At 35.4% G+C, this 12,157-nt stretch overlaps 1 long non-coding RNA gene across 1 annotated transcript; it reads right to left on the bottom strand.

Moving 5' to 3' along the window:
• Positions 1-1,589: 1,589 nt before the first annotated feature.
• Positions 1,590-11,010, bottom strand: LOC140145121 (uncharacterized). Its single transcript, XR_011857988.1, has 3 exons — positions 10,731-11,010; positions 5,631-5,745; positions 1,590-3,038 (listed from the first exon to the last, which is right to left on the bottom strand). It is a non-coding gene; the product is annotated as an uncharacterized lncRNA (long non-coding RNA).
• Between the last annotated feature and the right edge of the window lie 1,147 nt (positions 11,011-12,157).

The following is a 12,157-nucleotide window of genomic DNA, read 5'->3' as shown; positions in this document are numbered from 1 at the left end:
CCTTTTGTAGTTATTACGGCACAAATGTTATTCTTAGGCATATAGCCACTAATGATAGTTATTCATTGCAAATATAAAGTACAGCTATGCGATTTGATGATAATATCAATTTTTTTATATACATAGAAAGTCATCTTGTCATGTAAATGCGTTTTAATTACCATTTTACCCTTTGCAAATTTAAAGTACACTGACTGTCAAAAACGCGGACTCAAGATCTTCCTCGGATATGATTTTACCACATACGCTGAATTTAGCACTCACCACTGCACAAACTTTACATTGTTGTAATCAATGGGACCAAGATAATAATTTGACATGTTTGGAAGTGTAATCTCCCTGATTGGGGGAGAGGGTTAGGGGACTGAGTACCCCCTGACAAAAAAATGTAAGAGAAAATCGGGAAGATAAAGGACAAGAAAAAGGACAAGGAGCCCGTTTTGGTTTTCCGCTAAAAATCACCCAGATGGGCCAAAATAGTGTAAAATACGAATTTTTTATGCTTGCACAATGTCCCAATAAAGCTATAAGACTTTACATACAGTTTCTTTGAAAAACAATCAGTGTATGTCCACTGGAAATACTGGTGTAAAAAAATGCAACCGGGATTTTTTTTCGTCTTTGCCTGGAAATGTTTATTTTGTCTCGGTCCCTCTACCGACCAAGAAAGCTGGCTACGCCCCTGGGGTAGTGTGGATTTAAAATGGAATAGCCCAATGGAGTGGTTGCCAAGTTTTACCAAAAATTCTTACGTACACATGTTGATTTTTTTTCCTTCAAAATGTAAGAAGCCTAAACCATGACAACACTGAAGCACCACTCATGTAGGGTAGGGTGGTGTCAGGTCATAAAGACTTTTGCTGGTATAGTAACGTTTTGAATTTCATCCTTTTGCGTACTGGATGCCAGATCTTTGAGAAAAAATGGCCTTACTTACGTAAAGATTGGACAATGGAAATTGTCAGATAATCTTCTCAAAAAACTTCAAATTCATTTGGTTCAAAAGTCTACTGCACGTGCGCACACCAAAACTCGTAAATTCGATCATATTTCAATTTTTCTCAAGGATTCGCATTGACTTCCGCAAAAGCATGAAATACGTCCGGGGATATACAGAACATAATTGCTAACCTGCAAAAGTTTTCATGACATGGCACCATCCTACCTAACATTTTCTTCCAACTCCATTATAGTCTGGGTCGTAATCTCAAATCCTCAGAAAAACTACTTCTTCCTGTTCCTCCTGTTACAACATCAGTTGGTGACTACACTTTCTCCTCTGCTGCACCTTAACTTTGGAAGTCGTTACCTTCTGATCTTCGACTCTTCGTCGCTCCACATCCATCGGACATTTTAAAAAAGGACTCAAGAATCATTTTCTTCAATATTGCTTTAATGCATATTTGATACCCTTTATGGATAATCATAATCTAGTGTTAATTGCACGTGCAAATTAATTTAGTTGTATACTGGGAGCAAACACAAAAATGATTTGGTAAAAGAAAGCGTTCTGGTTTTAGTTAAACGTCTGAATAACATTTAAAGCGTTTAAAATTATATGAAAAAACACTATAACATTAGCTTTAATTAGTTTAGAATGTTACTGAAAGATATTTGTGCAAACCATTTTGTCAACACTTATCTAATATTATGTTAGAATTATTGGCAGCAATTGTTTCAAAAATGTTTTGAATGTTGTTACTAAAAGTTTTATACCCTTTATAAACCCTCTATATAACTCGACATTTTTACGTTTTGTGTTTGCTGGGATATAATGTTTATTTCTATGTTATATTCTATTATATTTTTTTTCCCAGCAAACACAAAAACGTTTTAAAAACGTTTTGAATAAGTTATATTTTGGCTTTTGGTTTAGGTAAAAACGTTTTGATAACATTAAAATGTCGGGTTATATAAAGGTTATGAAAACGTTTTAAAACGTTTTGTATGAAAACACACTACAATAATATTTTTAAAATGTTTTCAAAATGTTTTTCCAAACTATTTTTGCAAACATTTTTGTCAAATATTTTGTCAACACTTAAATAACATTATGTTAAAATATTTGCGCCCAGCAAACACAGAAATGTTCTTAAAATGTTCTTTCAAAATGTTTTAATAATATTTAAATGTCGGGTTATATAAATGTCATGAAAACGTTTTAAAACGTTTTGTATGAAAACACACTACAACAATATTTTTAAAACGTGTTAAAAATGTTATTGCAAACTATTTTTGCAAACATTTTTGATAAATATATTGTCAACACTTTAATAACCTTATGTTAAAATATTTGCACCAAACAAACACAGAAATGTTCTTTAAATGTTTTTTTTTCCAAAAACGTTATTGCAAAAATTTTGGGAAAACATTTTTCGAACAAATATTTTTTCAACCCCAAAATAACATTCTGTTTAGAATGTTTTGGATCAAGTTTTTAAAACAAATTTGGAATGTTATTAAAACGTTTTTATACCCTTTATATAACCCGACATTTAAACGTTTTCTGTAAAACATTTTGTGTTTGCTGGGCAGTAGATTATCAAAAAAATGTTGTTTATTGTAAAGAAAACGTTTTATAACCTGAATATACCGTTTATATAACCCGACATTTAAACGTTTTCTGACAACCTTTTATAACCTTTTGCGAATCATGTCGAAAACGTTTTGTGTTTGCTGGGTTACAGCGCTTTGGGTTAGGTTCATTTCTAGATAAGTGGCGCTTTATAATGCATATTTCTATTTTTATTCTAATTTAAGAGGTGTATCGCCCATCACCGTAATCAGCCACAATTAGAATCTTGAGCATGCATTTTGTTGAACAACTGTTAAAGTTGTGTATCGCCTATCACCGTTATGAACCACATTTAAAATCTTGAGCATGCATTTTGTTGAACCACTGGTAAAGTTGAGTCCCCTAGATTGCAACCGATGTACTGGAGTAAACCCTTCGATAAATAAGTTAGTCCATCAGTGCCGCAAACTAAGACAATGTTGCATCACAGTTGCCTAACAGCTCCACCTCCAGCAATCTGGGTCTGTAGTGAATATGAAAATGTTATAATCTTAGTTTTATTACGTCAAGGAACTTGAATGAAATATTTGATGCGATCAAGCAAAATCAGTCTTAAGTAGGCCCAAGTCAATTTTGAGATTCATAAGTTTTCATTTTTAGTGTATTCAAACCCTCGTTTCACCTTTTCTGTTTCGGTTTCGGTTTCACTTTTCGGTTTCGGATCTCATTGTTTTTTTGAAGTGTTAGCATGGTACATGTACGTGTGAACAATCCTTTTATTCTTGTCTTTTGTTGACTACAGAAATGTTGAACGAAGATAAGTTCTGTTTCGGTTTCGGGAGTTATGTTAATTTCTGACATGAAAAAACGTGAGATGAGAGGGTTGATGCTAATCTAGACAAAAGAAGTGTCTAAATTTTACGGTCGTAAATTCGCGATAAATGTACGGCTTCAATTGACTTGCGTTGGGTGTATAGGTACTTCAGCCTAGGCGGGAGTGGCTCGTGGAAATAGCCCAGCGTAGAAATATACATTAATATACATTAATCGCTAGTAATCAGTGTTGCCAAGAATTTGTTTGTTTGTTTGTTTTAATTCTTCTTTAACCTGGGACACTCAATCAGTTGAAAACACAATTAATCATCTGTTCTTCCTTGAGGCCCAGGGTTAGAATTAGGTATAGGGGGCTTACTTGTTCGCGCAATCGCGCAAAAATCGGTCATATGATTATGTAGAGATGAAACGGGAAATTTGGTAATATGCAACACCAAAGAAGTGCGTTGAAGTGAAACTAATTGGATTTCTTTCATTGGAATTGGTAATCTGATCATTGCTTCGGGCAAAATTGCCTGACTCAAATCTATTTTAAATGTATATTATTTTTCATTTAATGACCAGGTTAAACATGTTAAAGATGGCAAATTGCGAAGTAAGGGGAAATGAGAGAGTGGGGATGATAAGACGAGGAGATGATCGGGTGGAGGGGTGGAGGGGAGGAGAGGAGAGGAGAGGAGAGGAGAGCAGTTTATTAAAATTTGTCCATGTTGATGATAGGCAAACTGCTTTGAGTTTTCCAACTGCATAGCAGGGTAAAATTAGCAACAAAAAGATGAAGAAAGCCCAAAGTTTACCAACATCAAAGGCCTATCGGTATTAGAGGACATTCAAGCGAAAGGGGCGCTAGACCACTAAATACACCGGCCTTCCACACACAGTGGGTGTCCTATAATCTCGTCTTATCCATCCTTGTTTATTAACAACAGGTATCTACCTCTATTGAAATAAGCTGATTGGTACTTCAAAGTTAACAATGAATTTAAGGAACAGATCAATTCACACAATCCCTTACGTTTTCATTTCTGAACAATAGAGCTCCCGAAACAGAAAAGATAAAACGAGCCAAAGCTCAACATTAGTGAAAAACCCAATGATAATATGACATTTGGTTACAAAATTACAACAATTTGAACACCAATACATTAAAAAGAAAGAAACAGAGAAAATCAAGTTTAAAGTTAGAGTACTTTAATTGAGTCATTTTTAGCACATCTGATATAACTTTGGTTTAAGATATGGCTACGAAATTTGGCATAACGATACGTTAAATCTGAGCTTCGTTTGCAATAATTTCACAGTTTTTGACAATTATCGCAGTTGGAAGTGGTCAAAATGTGAAAGAAGAATGTTTTTCCATTAAAAAAAAGCAATTTCGATTTTCTACCCCTACACACACACACACACCAATATCTCAAAACCAGTATTGCCGAGTTCCGACTAATTTTGTTTGATCGCATCACATATGAGAAGGGCGAGTGGAATGACTTCACGATTCAAGAATATGTATCCTATATGTCTAGATAATTTTTATTATTATTATTATTATTATTATTATAACATATTTATAAAGCGCATAAACGTAAAAAACATCTCAATGCGCTAACAAGCAAATTGACAAAAGCAACAAACAAAGAGTACTCATTACATTGCAAAATAAATAATGTGGGAAAAACATGACAAAAGTTAAACAATGAAAGCAATTCTGTACAGGTGGGCTTTTAGCTGTGATTTAAATTGAGCAAGATTGGGTGATTTGCGGATCTGTTCCGGGAGGGCGTTCCGCAGTATTGAGGCGGCAACAGCAAAAGCCCGTTCACCATAGATAATAGGTGCCATTAGCGGCCATTTTGGTTCATACATGATGCTCTTCATTGTGTTTGAATGCTGCCAAAACAAGCCAACCCCCCCCCGGGCCTAGGTGTCATTAGCGGCCATTTTGGTTACTACATGATGCTATTCATTATGTTTGAATGTTGCCAAAACAAGCCCACCCCGAACATTTCATGTTTAAAGGACCCCATGGACCTAACTTAAACGTGTGGATCCCTGGACAAGAAATGATTTGGGAGCCCCATGGGGAGCTAGCACTGGTTGCGGAGATTCTACAGTTTACTCGCACTTAGACAGCACCAATCATTCGTTTGACAATAAGGATGTCAAAATATTAGATCGCGAAAGCAGATGGTTTTAGAGAGGAGTCAAGAAAGCTATTTACGTCAAACTGGAGGAGCCTTCATTTAACAAGGGAGGCGGGCTACGTCACAACTTTTTTTCTTACAAACTGAGCTCATGTCCACTTCTTCAGATTCAGATCTGTTCCATTCAATTATTTCTTCTGTACGCTTGTTGACTTGTTCTTCATTTGCATTGTCCTTAAGGAGATCCAGTAATTCCTTAAAATAAAGCAAATCATTATGATAATTATATTAAAACCAATAGCGTTTCCCTATAGAATAAGTATTATTTCAACCAGGGCAAATTTCTCCCAGCATGCTTTTGACATAATTTCGATAGCATTATGTCTATTATATGGCACGCCACACATATATCACGTCTCTACATTTTATATAATTTGATCGTGTAATTCACATATCATATTAGCAACCCAGCAAACATAAAACGTTTTCGACATCATTCGCAAAAGGTTATAAAAGGTTGTCAGAAAACATTTAAATGTCGGGTTATATAAAGGGTACATTAATGGTATTTAACGTTTTCATAACATTAAATAACATTTGATGGACAGCAAACACAAATGTTTTGCAGAAAACATTTAAATATCGGGTTATATAAAGGGTATAAAAACGTTTTAAGAACATTCCAAAAACATTTTTGAAAACTTGGTACAAATCATTCTAAACAGAATGTTATTTTTGGGTTGAAAAAATATTTTGCACAAAATGTTTGCCCAAAATATTTACAATAACGTTTTTAAAATGTTTCCACGACCTTTATATAACCTGACATTTAAATGTTATTAAAACGTTTTGTAAAAAAACATTTTAAGAACATTTCTGTGATTGCTGGGTGCAAATATTTTAACATAATGTTATTTAAGTGTTGACAAAATATTTGGCCAAAAATGTTTGCAAAAATAGTTTACAATGACATTTCGAAAACATTTAAAAATATTGTTGTAGTGTGTTTTCATACAAAACGTTTTAAAACGATTTCATGACCTTTATATAACCCGACATTTTAATGTTATTAAAACGTTTTTAACTAAACCAAAACCCAAAATATAACTTATTTAAAACGTTTTAAAAACGTTTTTGTGTTTGCTGGGAAGGACCTATAATTTCTCATTTTATTAATATTCCTATCTGATCTCATTTGAATTAGTAGAAAGTAAAAAACTTAAGCAAGTCGATTTAGTTTTTCGACATGTCCACGTAATTACGCCTCGAAGCACTCGTAACGTAACGTAACGTAACGTAACGTAACGTAACGTAACATAAGCAACATAACGCATACTGATTTTGCTTGATCGCATCACATATGTGCATCCTCTCTAAAAAAAACCCCTATATATTAGAGTTGCAGTGAATCTCAGAAAAAGTGCCTTATTTTAGGAGTTTAATGTTCCCACCCTACACAAACCCCGGCCCCCGCACTCCGTAAGGAAGGACCCCAGGGAAACGACCTACAGAATAACCCCCTATGCGCTGGACGGACAACATCAAAGCAAACTGCAGTGCAGTGGGAATCCAAGCCACAGTAGAAGCCGGTCGGATGGCAAATAAGAGAGCTGATTGAGTGGCAAGGCAGCTATCTCCAGGACCTACCTGTGTCATAGGAGGAAAGCTTTAAGTCAAGTCAAGTATACATTCATATGATGCATGATGTGGAGCTGAGAGATTTGACATAGGGTGTTTTGTGGCACTTTTCCTAAAAATGCTCATTTTGGGGCAAAAATGTGATTTTTGAGATATTGCTATTTTTGACATATATGTACCAAGCTGCATCCATAATCATAAACATATATATATATATATATATATCCGATGCCCCATTAGTGCATAATAAGGATCCTAAAATTACAAAATGTACAGTAAGTATAGGAAATACAGAGTAAATACGTGCGTTTTTCTTATAATCATATTTCTGAAAGCAAAATAAAAATATAAAGTTTGCTTACACATTTATAATATACATATTTTTACGTTAAATCATATCCTGATGCTAAAGGTACATTCTACATTCAGATTATGCATGATGTGGCAGTGGCGGATCCAGAGAGGGTGGGCCAAATTTTAGAATTCAAATGTAAGTAACCACCCCGGAGCGCTTGCGCGACCCCGGAGGGTGTCTGTGGGGTGTATGCCCCCTGAGAAGTTAGAAACTTTTGGAAAATGAAGACCCAATTGAAGCCATTTTGTCAATATTATTGTGTAAAATTTTAGTTTGAAAAAGCCTAACATTTGCGAAAAGACAGCCCAATTGAAGGCATTTGTGGACAAGTTTTGACTTTTATTGTCTGAATTATTGCTTTATAATTATGTACTCATAAAGTTGCGCACGCAGAGGGTGTCTGAGTATAAAGAAAAAATTGTAAAATGAAGACCTAATTGAAGCCATTTGGTGGACTATTTTTGCACTATTATTGTGTAAAATTTGAAAGTTTGAAAAGGCCGAAAATTTGCGAAATGACGGCCCAATTGAAGCCATTCGTGGGCAAGTTTTGACCTTTATAAATTACCCGATATTGCTTTAGATGTAAACATGAAGTTGCGCACACAGGGGGTGTCTGAGGGGATGTGCTCCTCCGAAGTGAGAAACTTTTGCAAAATTAAGACCTAATTGAAGCCATTTGGTGGACCATTTTGGCACTATTATTGTGTACAATTTTAGTTTGAAAAAAGCCAAAAATATCAAATTTGCAAAATGACAGGCCAATTGAAGCCCCTTTTTCACTGTTATTGTATGAATTATTGGTTTAAACATCAAGTGGTGGGTGTTAAATACAGACACTACGAATTATTTGTATGCGCAGGGTGTGTCTGGAAATTTTTGAAATTGTTCAAAATGAAGGTCCAATTGAAGCCATTTGGTGCATCATTTTTACACTATATATCATTGCTTTTTAAAACAAAAAACGGCCCGAACTCAATTTGTAAAATTGTAAATGTTACACTGAGACTTTATAGGCCTAAGACTTGAGATTCGCAATTAAAGCATGCATGGATCGATGTTGAATTGAAGTCGGCACGGAGTCCGTCTTAATAGGCCTGCTGACTTTAATGACAAAATGTGACGAGCCCTACATATCGGTGGGCCCGCCGTAATTTTCACATGCTTTTGGGCAGAGGACCCGCTTTCAAACAGACCGACTGCGATTTAAGCATGGGCCTACAATACGTGCAATTTAACCTTTTCCCTTCTCCTTTTCTCCCTTTTCTCTTCTTGTTCTCTCCTTTTTCCTCTTTCTCTTCTCTTCTCTCCTTTCCTCTTTTTTTTTTGGCACATATTCTTGGCTCACTGGCTGGTTTAAAGCAAAGCATCCTAGGGTCACTGAACTTTGAACAGACATACACATTTCAAAGTGCTCCAAACTAGTGTATGGATTATATATATATGCACTCCAAACAGTAGAAGTGAATTTGTCACGGCCTGTAGGCACAGGAGGAAGTTTTTGTTGTGTAATAACTAAGTGTTTGAACATTTTTTACACTTGATCAATAGTGTATATAAACTTTTTTCAACTTTTTTCAACCAAGCATTTCTCTCATCTAGGGCCTTTGCCAGTCATACAAATGCACCTGATGAGTGTGGCAGAGTTTTAATGTCTGTCATACGAAACAGAACTGTAGTGTAATGTATTAGCCAAGTTCAACCCTTATGGAATATTATTAGCTCTGTTTTCGGACATCGAGCACTCTCTACCTTTGTGATTGCATACTTTTCACTGGATTATATATATATATATATATATCCGATACCTCATTAGTGCATAATAAAGATCCTAAAATTACAAGTATAGGATATACAGAGTAAATACGTGCGTTTTTCTTATAATCATATTTCTGAAAGCAAAATGACAATAATAAGTTTGCTTACACATTTACAATATCCATGTTTTGTACATTAAATCATATCCTGATACCAAAGTTACAATCTACTTTCAGGTTAACTGCGAGATTTGATATAGGGATGTGTTTTAGGAACTTTTCGTAAAAACCTAATCGAAAACTGGCTGTGGGTAGCACGAGGATCTATCTATTTCATATATGTAGGAATTGTCCTGTTTCAGATTTCTTTTTGTGACATTTCATGTCCATGGTACCTTTCTATTTGAAGCGTTTGTCTTAATATATGACCACGTCTAGGAATTGGATGGTGTCTTCGGAAGCTTTATAGGTAAACTTCAAAGTGTCGTAGAAACTCATATATATTTTGATCCAATCATATAAAGAGAAAACAACCCACATAAATAAAATGTTAATTATATTATAAATTAAGTTAATTAATGCGCGGAATGTTTGTCAGTTCATGGGTGTTGGGTGTGTCTGTCCATGCCGGGGTGGGTATGCGTGGGTATATTTAAAGGTGACATGTGTGGGCGTGTACACACTGCTAATGCTAGTGTACTTTTCAAGAAGTACCCTTTTATTATTATAAAATCACAGTTCGGATTTTATTCTCTCATTGGACTGAGGGGTGCCAATTTTGTTTAGTGATGGAGGAGCACAAAGCATTGGACCGAGACATAGGATCACCAATATTCTCTAAATTCTAAAGAGTGAAAAAGTCAATCCTCCTCGGAGTGACTCTCCGGGTCAATCGAAAAGATTGACATCTTTTCACTCTTTGCAGAGTGAACATTTTACTCGTATGGAGGAAAATATGTGATTTTCACTCTTGGTACATTGAAATGTCAATCTTTTCGATTGACCCGAAGAGTCACTCTGTGGAATTTAGAGAGTACTAACGCTTAAAACTTGCTAAAAAGTGGTTAGGCCTATTTAAATAGTATCATTTTTTCAGGGTTTTTTTCGTCCGTTTTAAGGAATAAAGTTAACCATTATCATAGATGAATGTAGGGGGTACATACATTTAATACTTCCGGTGTCATAATGCGCAGAAATAAATATATAAATACATTCTGCTTCGAATTTAAAGCCCAAATTTGGCACTGAAAAGATAAACCATTTTCGAATGATAAGTTTATATAATGATTAATGATTTCATGACCATTGTAAACCGACATTGCATGACCAAAAAAAAATACGTTTAAACGTTTTACATTTTTGCGTTTAGGTGTGCAAAGTAGAACAAGACATTATTTTCCGCCATCAGTCCTACAATATGCACTATGTACGCTCTCCACTCAATGACTGCATACAGACTTGGGAAGGCGCTATTTATAAAGAATACTTACTTTAGATTCCAGTAATTCCTCATTTCGCTCCTTTTCTTCTTCTTGCGACTCGGAATCAAGTTTGGCGTTAATTGTCGACGCGAAGAGCACGACGGCAACAAGTACCACGTAAAGACGAGTCACGATGATGCTGTTTTACTGCAAAAAGAAGTTCCAAATACTCTGCAGTAATATTATTCGCAGTGTTGTCTGCTATACCGTCTCAAGAAACTGAATAAACTAAAAATGGGATTTCAATCTAAAATAAACCTTAACTTGAGAGATCGGTGCAGCTAGACAGAGCGCGGGCTGGTGCAGATTTATGCTTGTGCCACAATGTTTATCAGAATCACCGGCAATGGATATAATTGAAGACCAAATTAAAAAAAGACTAGTTTGCGTCTGTCGTCAGGGTAAAGGCGCGGCGTGATTGGTTGCTGAGCTGCGAAGTACGGCATTTATAGTCTGGTTGACAGGACGTCATACGATTCAAACTATTCCTTTTAATTCGGGCTTCAATTATAGTCCACATCAGAACATTATACTGTCCCATGATGCATTGCTATTGTGATAAATCTCATCATAATTGCAACCATTACCTCAAACCTTAATACTACTTATTTCGGGGTTTCGCAAACCACTGCTCTCCAAACAGTCTCCTGTCCTGCATCACAGTTCCCAGGTCAGATATTTGAGCACATCTATTATCTAGGCCTACATAAGACCAACCTGGGTAAACAAACAAACAAACAATACGGACGTCTACCGTGTAGTCAGAGCAATAATTTGCTTTATTTTTTAGCATTGGTTTGTGGACACTGGAATAATGCATATCGGGAAGGCAACTTTTCTTTTTCTGCTGCGGGACTAGTCGAATTGAACATAAACTGAATCCTACGTCATCTACCGTATATTACACATTGTCAGTTAACCTGAACGTCTACCGACTGAGGGCAGTATCCACCCATTGAATATTTTGATACAGATGTTGAAGAACATTTGATGACATTGTCAATATTCTTTGATTAACATAAAAATGTCATTTTGTCATGTAAATGATGTATTTAAATGCAGATGTTGCACGTTCTTTTCGTTGATATAATAATTCGTTATGAATTCGGCAGAGTGACGAATCGAGAATTTTGAGCAAATTGAGATTTTGTATGCTTATGATTATGTTTCAGGTTATCTTTTATTTCCACTAAAGATTAATGGCAAATCGTTCTCCCCGACATATTTATTAAAATTTTGATTTGGACGAATCGCAGTAAGTGGGAAAAAATGAATTCGGCAAAGAGACGAATCGTATACTTAGTTGTACAAATCAGGTTGATCTATAGCTGGAAATCCCGAATGTTCTATATTTAATGTCCTATGCTGATATATTTGATACCAACGTATAGCTGTAGGTATACCAAAATAAGTACAAACATTCCTCACATGGTATC

Source organism: Amphiura filiformis, unplaced genomic scaffold (genome assembly GCF_039555335.1).
Source record: "Amphiura filiformis unplaced genomic scaffold, Afil_fr2py scaffold_142, whole genome shotgun sequence".
NCBI classification, from domain to species: domain Eukaryota; kingdom Metazoa; phylum Echinodermata; class Ophiuroidea; order Amphilepidida; family Amphiuridae; genus Amphiura; species Amphiura filiformis.
This window is presented reverse-complemented; position numbering and strand designations above follow the sequence as displayed.